The sequence below is a fragment of the Triturus cristatus genome, chromosome 6 (genome assembly GCF_964204655.1).
Source record: "Triturus cristatus chromosome 6, aTriCri1.1, whole genome shotgun sequence".
In the NCBI taxonomy this organism is placed as follows: domain Eukaryota; kingdom Metazoa; phylum Chordata; class Amphibia; order Caudata; family Salamandridae; genus Triturus; species Triturus cristatus.
Window position 1 is genome coordinate 1,012,435,795 of NC_140589.1, and position 12,781 is coordinate 1,012,448,575.

The window sequence follows — 12,781 nt, forward strand, 5'->3', positions numbered from 1 at the left end:
CAAGCGGCCCTTGAACAACACCAAAGACTCCTTTACTGCTATTTCTTTTCCTGAAGCATAGATCTCAGAAAATCGATCAACAAAGTGATCAAGGACAGGCCGAATCTTAAAAAGACGGTCACAATCAGAGTGATCTCATGGAAACGCTAAACCATTATCGACAAAATGCAGCATCCAAAGCAGAAGCAAATACCTATCACGACTCATCACTGCCGGAAATATAGCCGTTGCCATAAAGGGACTAGTAGACCAATATGAAGACATTGATGGCTTCCTTAGCAAACCCATCAAAAAAGTTAATCCCAAGAACTTCTTCATCTCTTCAAGATTTGTGAGAGTCCACCGGGTAGCTCTAGAATGGGGCTTAAGGCTGGCACTGTTGTCCGTCAAAAACTGTTCAGCATACAAATTAGTGTGCGCAACAATCTCTGCCAAAAACACTATCCATAAACAACTGAAAAAAATGTATCGGCAAAAAGTTCTCAGTATTAACTCTACACCCTGGAACACCAGTAAAGTCCGGCAATGTCGGCTGCACCATGCCAGGGGCAACCCAGACGTCATCACTTTCAATGGGAAGCCTTGCAGCCCCAGCCTGCAGCCCAGATGCCTCTTGCCGCACTACACCAACGGGATGCCTAGCAGCCCCAGATGCCTCTTGCCGCACTACATGAATGTGAAGCCTTGCTGCCGCAGGCTGCAGCCCCGATGCCTCTTGCCGCACTATCGGCACATCAATGTCCTCCTCTAACACAGGCACTTCATCCGCACTGAGAGAAGCTTCATCATCCGATGATTCCATGTGGAGAGAAAACTCACTGCCTGAATCATCCCCTCCCATCTCTGCCTCAGAATCAGAGTCAGTCTCCGAACCAAGGTCAGAGGAAGAGTCAAAAAGCATACCAACAACCTGCTGAGCAGTAATCCTGCGGCTAGCTATTATCCTTACTAAGAAAAGAGACTGCACAAACAAGTCAACAACAACCAACACTGTGCAAAGTAAGTAGTAAACAAAGTGTGGCTTTAACACAAAGATCTATATACTCAAAAACAATATAACTCTTACCAAAAATAGCTACACTCTGGGAGGAGGAGCCAAGATGGCGACCGGGACGGCAGCGTAGACTCCCGGCTCCGTGAACCTCTGCATCCCGCACGGATATCCTGCCTGAGATCCTTAACCTGTGCTACGTGGTCGTGTTTCTGCAGGAGAGGGGCTCCCGACTGTCTGACTCCGAGGTTTCTAGCTGCGGGATCACCGGAGAAAACTGCATCTGAACTTTGCGGCCTGTGCGGCCCTGGAGCCGGGACATCGAGTGGACGCCGTGGCCGGGTGGCAGTGCGACAACAGCGGCCAGTGGTGACTGGGTGGAGTCGGCCCACCGGAGCGGTGCCACACTCGGCCTACATTTTGGCATGGTCACTTCTACTACCCAGCGTAGCGGATCGAGTGCATGACCGGGGGTGCAAATCTTAGATCCTCCGGTGACTGCCCCTGCCTTGCTGGTGAGCTGCCCGGCCGCCGTCCGTATCCTGCCCCGATCGCCGCGGGCCGCCCCCGGATTTCCACGGGGGCTGGTCCGTGGCGGGGACGACTGTTGCCCGTGACCACGGATAGTTTTTTGCCTGCCCCCAGAACCCGGTCACCCGCGACGTGGACATCGCGACGCTTGTCCCGGCCCCGGTGAGGGTCGGGCATACTTGGCGGCCATCTTTGGGCGATGAAGCCTACCATCCTGTCCGCTGGGCCGCGGCAGGCCTGTGAGCGTACGACTTCTGGGAGTATGGCGGCGAGATCGCAGAGAGCTGAGCTGGGGTACGGCGACCTCCTCGAGGCTCTTGGTACTCTTCACTCCTCCTTGGTTCATGGTTTCGTGATCTTGGGGAGTAGGCTCGATGGTGTGGCGTCGGAGTTGGGGCAGTGGCGGCCCGCCTGTCCGCACGAATACAGAGACTACCCACACTGCGCACAGGAGGATGCTGTGGTGGCCACCCCTGAGGTTAGTGCACGACTGGACGCCCCGGCCAGTATGCTACAGTGTGTTCGACCTTCGGAGGGCCTGATCTGTCCCGGAGGCGTTGGACCTGAGTGTGATGTGGTGGCCTCATCCCGTACATGCCCTCCTACGACCCAGAGACAACTCCAGCAACTAATGTCCGCTTTGGCTGCTTCTGCCTCCCTGAACCTTGCATGCAGTGCAGATCCTAGGGCAGCACTGGGAAGCCTGTTTCCTCACGCGGCGGACTGTGTTGATGTTCAGAGACTTCCTTTCCACCTGTGTGCGTCGCTTCTCTGTCGTTGTTGGACATTTCTCCGCCTAGGAACATTGGGTATGGTGCTGGGTCGAGGGGTTGGCATGGGCAGAATTCCAAAGAGTGGTCAGGGATGAGGCTGGCCCCTCGGGGGTGGTCGCCTAATGGACGGGCGGGCATAGAGGTGGCGTGCTCTCCTGACATGGCTACTGGCACAATAGGTGCATAATGCTCCCCATCGTGGTTTGAGAAGATTGTCTTTGTGCTGTTCCTTGTTCACTTTAGGGGAACCTTACCGTGCGGGAGGGAGAACGCCGGGGGTCTGTTATGAAGGCCCTCCTCCAGTTTATAAATACTTTCTCTACCCCCCGCCTGGTGGGGGTCTTTTCTTACTTCTTTTCCCTACTCTTCTATATTTCGGGTCTGGTTCCAGGGCGACAGGCACACTGCTGGGGGGGGGGGCCGTACTCATTTGCAGAGGTGCAGGGTGGGAGGTTGGGGGAGGGGACTCTGTATTCTTTCATCTCTTTTTCCATGGCCTCCTTTTTCTTCTCTGATTCTTTTTGTTTTTTCTTTTTCTGGGATCAGCGTGATACACTCCCTTTTGCTAGGCCTCGTTGCCATTCCATGTATTCACAACTTCCGAGGTGTTCTTGGGGAGTTTTGGCGGGGGACTGCGGGCGCAACTGTATATTATGTTCTTCCCCATCCTGATGTTCTTGTGTTTGCGCCATCGTCCTAATAGATTGCTGTAAATCGCTAACGTTCATTACCCTGCAGCTCCGTGATCGTTGTTTTAAAATTGATTGTCACCTGATCCTACTGCCTTGTCTCATCATAAAATGAAAACCTTTTTCTCCTGGTGCCCTACTTACGCTGTTCACAGTATTAGCAGTACGATTTTGCTCCCCGAAGTGCTGCCTGTGTTTGTACTTGTCGTTGTTGATCTGATTGCTTAGCGGCCGGCCCTGGGGGGTTGTAGGCCCATACTTGTTCTTCTTGAACTGTTAATAAAGGTTTTCAAAAAAAAAAAAAAAAAAAAAAAAACAAATAGCTACACTCACCAGCAACTACTCTGCAGAGACACAGCAAAAAGCAACGATATCCCACTAGAAAGAAAAAACAAAACCAATTACTCATAAGACAACAAAGTACACATCAAGCACTAATGCAAAAAGATTTTGACACTCAAAACACAGAAGCCAAACATACTGCTATTACTACACCATTTGCAAAAAACACATTCATGTATGGAAATTAAACTAATTTAGAGTAAATAGTACAAAATAAATTCGCTTACCAAGCACATGCAACTAAACAAGCTGCAAAACCAGCAGTAACAAAACCGCAACCTGGAACAGTCTAAACTGCAAAAGCCTTGAACTAGAATAAAATAGAGAAATAAAAAAAATTACTATCACATTTCGCAAACAATATGACAATTAAAATTATAACACACAATGTCGCTACGCAAATGGTCATTCGGCCAGATGGGCCTTCAAATAGGGCTGAGAAAAATGGGGATTAGGTGAGGTTTTCCACCAAGCCACTCTATCTCCCAGGTGGGGCAGAAAACAGACAGATTTTTGTCGCCCCTTGGAGAAAAAAAAATAGATCCCTGGTGCCTCGTAGGATTTTCTGCCTTACCCTCCCACCTAGGGCAGAAAGACCTAACAATGGGGCAGATCTGTCGGGGGCAGAAAATACACAAACATATTTTAACCCCCTTGGAAGCGACCCTTGGCCAAGGGGTCACTTCCATCCAAATTTAAATGCCCCCAAATGGAAACTCTGGTGGCTAATGGCGTTTTCTGCCCCCCTGGGGGCAAAACGGCCAAAAAAATGGGCAGATTTGCCCCTGGGGGGGCAGGAAAACATTACAAAACACATGCCCCCTTTAGGAAGCGAGCCTTGCCCAAGGGGTCACTTCCATACAAATGAATTGCCCCCAAAGTAGTCCCTGGTGCCTAGTGGTGTTTTCTGCGCCCCCTGGGGGCAAAACACCCGAAAAAATGGGCCGATGTTCTCCCAGGGGGGCAGAAAAACATTGGAATATTGATGGGCCTCAAGAAAGCGACCCTTGCCCAAGGGGTCGCTTCCATTAAAAACATTGGCCCACAAAGTAGTCCCTGGTGCCTAGTGGCATTTTCTGCACCCCCTGGGGGCAAAACGGCTGGCCAATTTACCCCCAGGGGGAGCAGAAAAACATTCCTTAAAATTTGTCCCCTCTAGAAGCGACCCTTGCCCAAGGGGTCGCTTCCAAAAAATGATATGCCCCAAAAGTAGTTCCTGGTGCCTAGTGGCATTTTCTAGCCCCCCTCCCCGCCCGGGTCAAAACGGCCAAAACGGCCAAAAAAGCGCGCCGATTTGCCCCGAAAAACAATCGATTAATAATGGGCCTTAAGGAAGCGACCCTTGCCCAAGGGGTCGCTTCACTAACACAAAAAAAAGTCCCTGGTGCTAGTGGGGGCATTTCCGCTGCACAATCGTGACACTGTGCGCGATCGTGAAGCAGAAATGCCCTGCAAAGAGACATCAGGGGAAAGGAAAATCTCTTTCCTCTACTCCGATGCTTCGATGCATTCCCCAAACCCCCCCAGGAACAAGGAAACCTACCTGGTTTCTCTGACGCTCAGGAAGCAAATGGCTTCCCGAGCGTCTGGGACTTCCTGATGACGTCAGCGTCTGCATGCGCCTGTGCGAGCTGACGTCATGGGATTTCCCTGGGGGGGTCGGGGGTGGCCGCGGAAACTCTTCCGCTGCCATCCCCCTTTGTGGGGGCGAAATTGGACACCTGTGGGGGGAGCGCCAGCACTTTCCCCATGGGTGGGTCCCATGACGAGCTGGACTCGTCATGAGCAAACGTCTACTGTGTGCCATAACGAGTCCAGCTCGTCATGAGCAGGGAAGGGGTTAACACTTTTACAACTGGAGTCAGGCAGGGGTTATTGTGGTGTGTTACCTGGATGCAAGAATGTTCTAAGCCATCAGCATGTTTAAACTGTACACTTATCAAGAAGGGTAGCTCTCCTGGATTTGCGGAATTTGCTAAATGAACCTTTACAGCGGAGGATGAGGGGGAGAAAGTTCCATTTTGCAGAGACTTGGTGAGAAGCGTATAGTTTCTGATGTCCAGCACCTAATCTGTACTGCAGTTTACCAGTGAGCCCCAGCAGCACTTGTTTCAGAGGATCAGGACTGTTTTGCACCTTTTGCAGTATCCCACTCCCGGTCTGCACTTCATTTACTTAGAAAGAGACTCCGAGAAATAGAAGGACAGACAATACACAGATCATTCACCATTCAGTGTGCAGGAAGACATTTTCTATGTCCTCAAAACAATGGATTTGAAATATGGACAGTTACTCTTCTTACCTGAGGTTGTGCACACTGCTCTCCGCCCAGTCTGACTGCAGAAATTAAGGGGCATATTTACAAGGGCCTTATCTCCGCATTTTTGGCTTACAAAGCCAAAAAAGCGGAGATAAAACCAGCGCCCTATTTACAAGAGGGTGCTAACATGCATAATCGCATGTTAGCATCCTTTTTTCCAACTCCTCACTTTGCATATCCCATGAGATGCAAAGTGGACGTTACTGGGCATACCCAAGATGGACTACCTTGCAAATATATCTGATGTTTGCATCGCGATATTTACAAGGCAGCCCACATGATTTTAGCACACATTCGATTTTGGCGAAAACTCCAGTTTTCGCCAAAACCTAACGTCTGCTAAAATCCTGACTTAGCTATCCCTAACATAGGGGGTGGATTATGCTGATACGACCCTGTGGTCGTATCAGCAAGGTTATCACCCTTTTGCAGGGAACATCGCTGGAAAACCAGCGATGTTCCCTGCAAAAGGGCGATAACCTCGTTATCTCTGGAATTTGTATCGCCCTGAAGTAACGCGTTGTTAATAACGCACTACCAGGGCGATAAATACCAGAGATAGCCTGCGATAATATAATTATCGCTAAGCGGTGGTCAGGAGTTCCTTGTCGGTAGAGGGACAGCAGGTGCTACAGGGAAACTGCAAAACCAAAACAAATGGCAAGTTTTGCCACCCTGGCCCACATCAACTACTTTCTGATCCTCCCAAGAAACATTTTGGGGACAGCACTTGTTTATTTCCAAAAATTGAGCAATACCTTTAAATTACAAACTTGCAATACACAAGGTTTTAGGCAACACCCTTCTTTAATGCACATTTTTCCAAGTTTTTTATGGGCATTTGCACTCATGAAGGTTTTCTCATTCCAAGGTAACTAACATTGAAACACAAGTGCAAAAGAAAAGATTTTGTGTATGACAGTTCAGTCAGTCAAGTATCTTTATTTGGCTGACTTGCAGCCATAAAAGAGTACATCCAAAAATGTTAAAAACAATTACATTATGATACAGATAATATATAATAAACTTCATGACAATAGAAATTCATATTCAGAAATGTAACAGTGATAATTAAGTTAATGTTTCAACAAATAGCAGCATGACATACAGACAACATATATTGAACTTTATGACAACCAAATGTCCCTAAAATCATTAAATCCAAAAATAATTCATTAAAATCATGAGTACAAAAAATAATTTCCCAGCCAAATTCCGTAAACGGACAGCTGTGGAAATATATCTATAGACTATTAAACATGTATATTCGTCATTTGAAAGCTGGAGATGATATAGGGCCGGCCGGCACTTCCTGATATTTAAGAATTTTAATAAGGGGATGATAAAATCCCACCTCGGCTTAGTATAGAGTTGACATAAAAACAGGAAATGCAGCATGTTCTGCTTAGATTTGGAGTCACATGGGCCTAGATCCAATTTAGCATCACAGTAGGCTTTGTGAGGATAGGAGACCAAGAGGTGCGCAATGCCAAACCTGAATCTGATAGGATAAAACATTTTAACATGACAAAAATAAAAAGAGATAGGGCTCAACTCTTGGAGAGCGTACTAAAAGTAGATATTCAGAGACTCTCTTCTTCCCTATCTCCAGGCGCTCACTAGACAAACTTTAGACAAGATAAAAACTTATTTTTCCGCTGGAGTTTTGGGATCTTTGCAATGCACTTTGGGTTATAAAAACAGTCCACCATCCTCCTGGCTCCAACTGCCTTTTTATGTAGTTAAACCCTTGAGATGGCCACCCAAAGCTGTGCCTTCCGGAGTATGTATGGGGAGCGTAACCATCAATGTGAACTACCTCTCTCATCCAGGTTTCTTGGAAGCATATGATACTATAATCTTTTATGAGGTTGTGCCAGGTCTCATTTCTCAACTAATTTCATAAACCTGCAATGTTCCAGAACAAGCCTCCATAAACAATTGTACTATTATAACCAGAAGGTGCACCCCAGCCACTTGCATGACCAACTATCTGACAATCATCCCGAGATTTCTGGGCTATATTTGGAGATATCATATATTGGTCCTTGTCTACTAATGGAGTGTTTACAGTTTCCACTGAAACTGCAGATGCCAAATCAGGCTTGACAAAATTACCTACATGTGCTGGACCATCAGTCAGGGCCGGCTTTAGCGCTGGTGGCGCCCTGTGCTACAATGTCTGTTGGCGCCCCCCCCAAATGACCACCTTTGCCACATATTCCCTCTCTAGCACCCTTTAACAGTGCCTCTCAAGTTTCCATAACCGCTGTCTCACTGTTAGTTTTATAGCACCACTCATACCAGTGTAAGGTGTCAGACCACTTTATCCCACACACACATTACACAGAGACAATCATGTGTGTAAATCAGTGTATAGTAAATGTTACATCAGACAGTTCTACAAGGTGTAGCGTAGGACTGGCATGTCATCGATACTGTAAGGCAAAATAGTTAAAGTTCTTATTTAGGAAAGGCACATATTCAGAATTTAAAACGCAACATAATTGTTAAGGGTTCTCTTTCATAATAAGAATTGTTTTCTACCCAAATGAACCCTTTTCACAAGATTAGGATAATAAAAGACCGGTTAAAAAAATATATAACTCTAACATATACCTTGCAGTTTGCATGCAGCTCTAGGGTGACAGTGAATAGCTCAATGTTCTATATTAGGATTTTGACTTAAATAAGGCTCACTGTTTTCTGTTTTTTCTGATTTTTTACAGATAAATACAGACAGAAAACTTTAATTTTCTTGTCTGTATTTATTTTTAAATGTGGATAAAAACGGAAATTGGGTTGTTTTTTGAGTAATTCTAAATACTGTCTGCCATGACTGTCAGGCCAGTAGATGTGTGGATTGATAGATAAGGAGGTTCAAAATTAAAGAAATATTAGTAAAGAGGCTTTAACAGCAGTAGATGTGCACAAGGTTGACACTGAAATTTGCATATTTTCAGATAAGTGCACTGATGTGCACTTCTGTGGGTGTTCACAGCACAGAAACCTGGCAGACATTCAAGCTTGACTGCATATTTTTCGGTTAAATAAATGTGGAAATATACTCATTTCAGCTTAATTTTCTCATTAAACCCAACATAAATATGGATAAATACAGACAAAAGTAGCAAAAATTAAATATGGATAAATACAGACGGAAATGGCAAGAAAATAAATACCATAAAACCGGAGCCCTACTTATAAACGACCAGTAACAAAAGGAGCTCTCTGACAGAAGCAGTAACCCACCGACCTATTTACATTATATTCACTTCTTTATCTGCATGGTACACTTTCTTAGCAGCAGGCATTTTAACCCTCTGCACTACCTTAGGATGAGCCACAAATCCCACTAGACAAACCTCCCCCCTTACAGGAAGATGATTAATCACGGGACTTCTCTTAACATTTTAATAGATGTCTGAATGTTGCTGGAGGCCAGGAACAAGGCAGCAAGTGCTTTTAAAATGATGATACACATTTTCAAAAATTAGGGCCCCACCCCAAGGCAACGCCTGGTGTGGTCGCACCGATCGCACCGCTCTAAGCCAGCCCTGCCATTAGTCACTCGCATATCAGTGCTACCCTCAGCATCTATCGTGACTGGGTCACGGTTAGAAACCAATATAGTTCCCAGCACCCTTTGATGTAGTCAATCCACACTGTTCTAGGGGAGGAAAACGATTAAAAGTTGGAATAGCAAAATGCTGTGGGGCACTGTGATTTACATAATATGACCTCGACTCTACCTGTAGGCGAGGCTTATAAAAATAACCAAGGGGTACTGCCACAATAGAGCCACTGGCACTTCTACACCTAGAAAGCCTTTCCATGAGGGAGTGTACCAGAAACATGTTTTTAAAATTAATAGCAACACAATCACCAACATCGGTTTTAGGTTGTGAGCCCACCCATGATACTCACTCAACATTAGTTATATTCCTAAATAATTCTTCACTATTCGTCGAGTCTGTGGCTTGTGCTAACCAGTGAACAGTTTTATTCCTTAACTGCAGCAAGTCTTCCTCCTTGTTAGGTGATAAAGGTGAAACATTTCTGAGTATTCTAACCAACGGGGAAGATGAAGGACTCTATCATGATTTTTCCCTATTTTAAAGTGGCATTTTAAGACTTGTTCAGAATTTCCAGCATCATTTGACCAATTTGAGATTGTTGGATAACCCCCACCGCCCACTAAAGTGGATGCAACATGTGCTCTGCATTGAGAAGAGCAAGTTAGAATGTTATTAGTTATGATGTTAGTCTGGCGACCAGATGTCGGGTGCTGGGCTGGCATAACTGGCCTCTGGTGGGGGGCAAAGAAGTGCAACGCATGGGCAAAGGGTTGGAGTCTGTTACATTATTAGTCCCAGTAGTTAAGCTCGACAGGCAAGAGCCAATCAACCTTTTCAGCGAGGTGTCAATGTTGTTAAAGATACTTAAAAAAAGGGTTGAGAAGAGTTTTCACAGTTATTTCCAGAGAACTAACAAACTGAGCATACGATAGTGAGTCTCCCTTGCCATGGAGTCCTGGTTCAACTTCCAAATCAAGTTACCTTGCACTCTTCCTTGCAGTTAGGACCAAGTTTTTTTCCGGGCTTCAGGAGGCAATAACTCTCTCTTGGATTTGCTGCAAGCCTTTGTCTTTTTGGAGGGGGAGCATGAGATATCAAATAAGGGAACTTGCTGTATATTGTTGGAAACTTCTGGATCACTGGATTTTACATCTTCCGTAGGGGGCTTAGAACCCATAGATTGCTGTCTTTGTAATAGGCTAGAGGGTTCTGCCAAAGAGCTTGTATGTAGTGCCCGCTTTGTGGCCCCCAATCTCTCCTCCACGCATTCGATCTCGCTGGTTATGGCTCCCCAGAACGTAGTGAGGAAGCTAGTAATGCTGGAGGTTAGTGGGCGGTCCTTAGTAAATGGCATGGCTAATTTACGCTTCCCCATCCTCTTACCTGATTTATTAGGTAGATCTCCAGAGGGTGATCAAGGCCGCAACATAAAACCAAGAGATGGGACTCGGCCCAGCCTTATACGGCCACGAGCTCTGAGTGACCTTTAGGCACTTTCTGGCACTGCCGAAGTGGCGTTGGCGACTGGGGCTTGAAGTCCAGCCCCCGCAGCAGAACAGTGAACTAGCTCGTGTGCTGCAGGAGCCCTGAGTGACCTTTATGCGCCTCCTGGCGCTGCGGAAGTGGCGTTGGCAGCTGGGGCTTGAAGTTCAGCCCCCGCAGCAGAACAGTGAACTAGCTCCTGTGCTGCAGGAGCCCTGAGTGACCTTTATGCGCCTCCTGGCGTTGGCAGCTGGGGCTTGAAGCCTGGGCCCCGCGGCAGAACAAACAGTGAACAACTGTTCAAACCTGGTCTAGCAATATGAGCAAACATCAGTCCTCATACACGGGAACTCTCGGTGGAATATATATTGCAGGGTCGTCTTTACGGTCATGTGTACTTCCAAGACAACACGATCTATATGAACTCAATCAAGAATGCGATTTATGAAAACGAAGGTTAAATGTTGTATTGGTAGGAGTAATAAAGAGTTTCAAGCAAATAAGTGAATGTTAAGTTAAGGAAAGAGAAATTATGTATGAAAAGAGAATGCCAAGATTGGGAGTAGTGATGGGTGCCATTAATTTTAAGCTTATATAACTTTGTAAGACTAGAATGCAATCATGTTTTCTTTTCATTAACTTTATGCATCAAATTTTTTTCATGCATAATACCAAAATTTGACTAAATGAGTTCTAGGTGAACCATTGTTTTGTTTTTTAATTATATGCACAGGTTCTCATCGGGTAAGGGCTGCTCTTGTGAACCACAGTGTACACAAATCAGCAGTGGCCCTTCTCAGAGCTATCCTACGTAGTATTCTCCATCTTGTCAAAGGCTCAAAGAAACCAGCCCTCATTACCCCCATCATGAAAGACCTCAACTTGTTATCTGTAGAGGTCAGCATCTCACATCAAATGGTATGCATTAACCACACATAACCTACACCTCAGCCTTCCACCACCCACCCCCCCCAACATACACACATATCACATTCACATTTAAGGGACACATTTATGATCACCAAATGAAACACGAATACAGGGGGATATTAGCAAGGGCCTTATCGCCGCTTTAGCGACACTTTTTGCTGCTAAAGCGGCAATATTTCTATTGCCCTATTAGCAAGCTGTTGCTAACAGCTGTTATCGACCACTTTTTGGCGAAAGCGACCGTTTTGGTGCCGCTTTGCATGTCAGCGCTATATATCGCTAATGACATGCAAAGTAGGCGTTCCCAACTTAAAGCGACTGAAAACAGTCGCAAACACAGCTTCCCCCTATTAGCAATGCCCGCGAAGCGATAAAAAAATGTACGCTAACCGCGACTATCGCTGGAATCTAACACCTGCTAGAATCCTGACTTAACCGTTCTAGTCAATGGGAGGTGGATTGCAAGGTTAAGTCCTCACATGCCTATTAGCAAGCTTTTCATTAGCACGTTGAATTTATCGCTGGATTTCTCGCGCTATTGCTGGGTTTCGCCGCTATCGCTGGACTTTCTATCACCTTGGAGATAAGCGTTGATAATAACGTGAAATCAAGCTTTGCGATAATTATCGCAATTTATAGGTAATATCCCCCACAATCCCTAAAGAAGAAAAACTAAAAAGGCCAAACCTTCTCATGTGTAGCTCCAAGAATCTGGAAACACCTGTCAGAGTACATCTGGCGTAACACAAACTCCTATTCTTCAAGAGAAGCTTCGAGACACACCAATTGACAACCTATCTGAAAGACTGAACACTCCACATTAACCCTCAAAACGCTGATACCCTATCTTTCATTATTGGCATTACTGGCCCACTTCGTGTGTCCTTGTTGCTTTTTCTAGTTGCAGCACTTTGTTGCCCATGTGACTAGGCCAACGATATAGACATATCTTTAATGAAAAAATACCGAGTGTTGCTGAGTTTCCTAAATATTAACACAACGTTAAGTGAATTGCTTCATATCATCACAACGAAGAGGTGGAATTCAAATATAAGAAAGGTAAACCTGCAGTGATCAGTATATGCAAAGTCTTTTCAGACAGACAACATCTGAAGCAATGTGTGCAATCTACTGAATCTACGCCA

At 45.8% G+C, this 12,781-nt stretch overlaps 1 protein-coding gene across 4 annotated transcripts in view; it reads left to right on the top strand.

Annotated features, from left to right (window-relative positions):
- The window catches only part of RASGRP3 (RAS guanyl releasing protein 3), a 540,454-nt gene that overhangs the window by 376,344 nt on the left and 151,329 nt on the right, over positions 1–12,781 (top strand). The window lies entirely within an intron of this gene.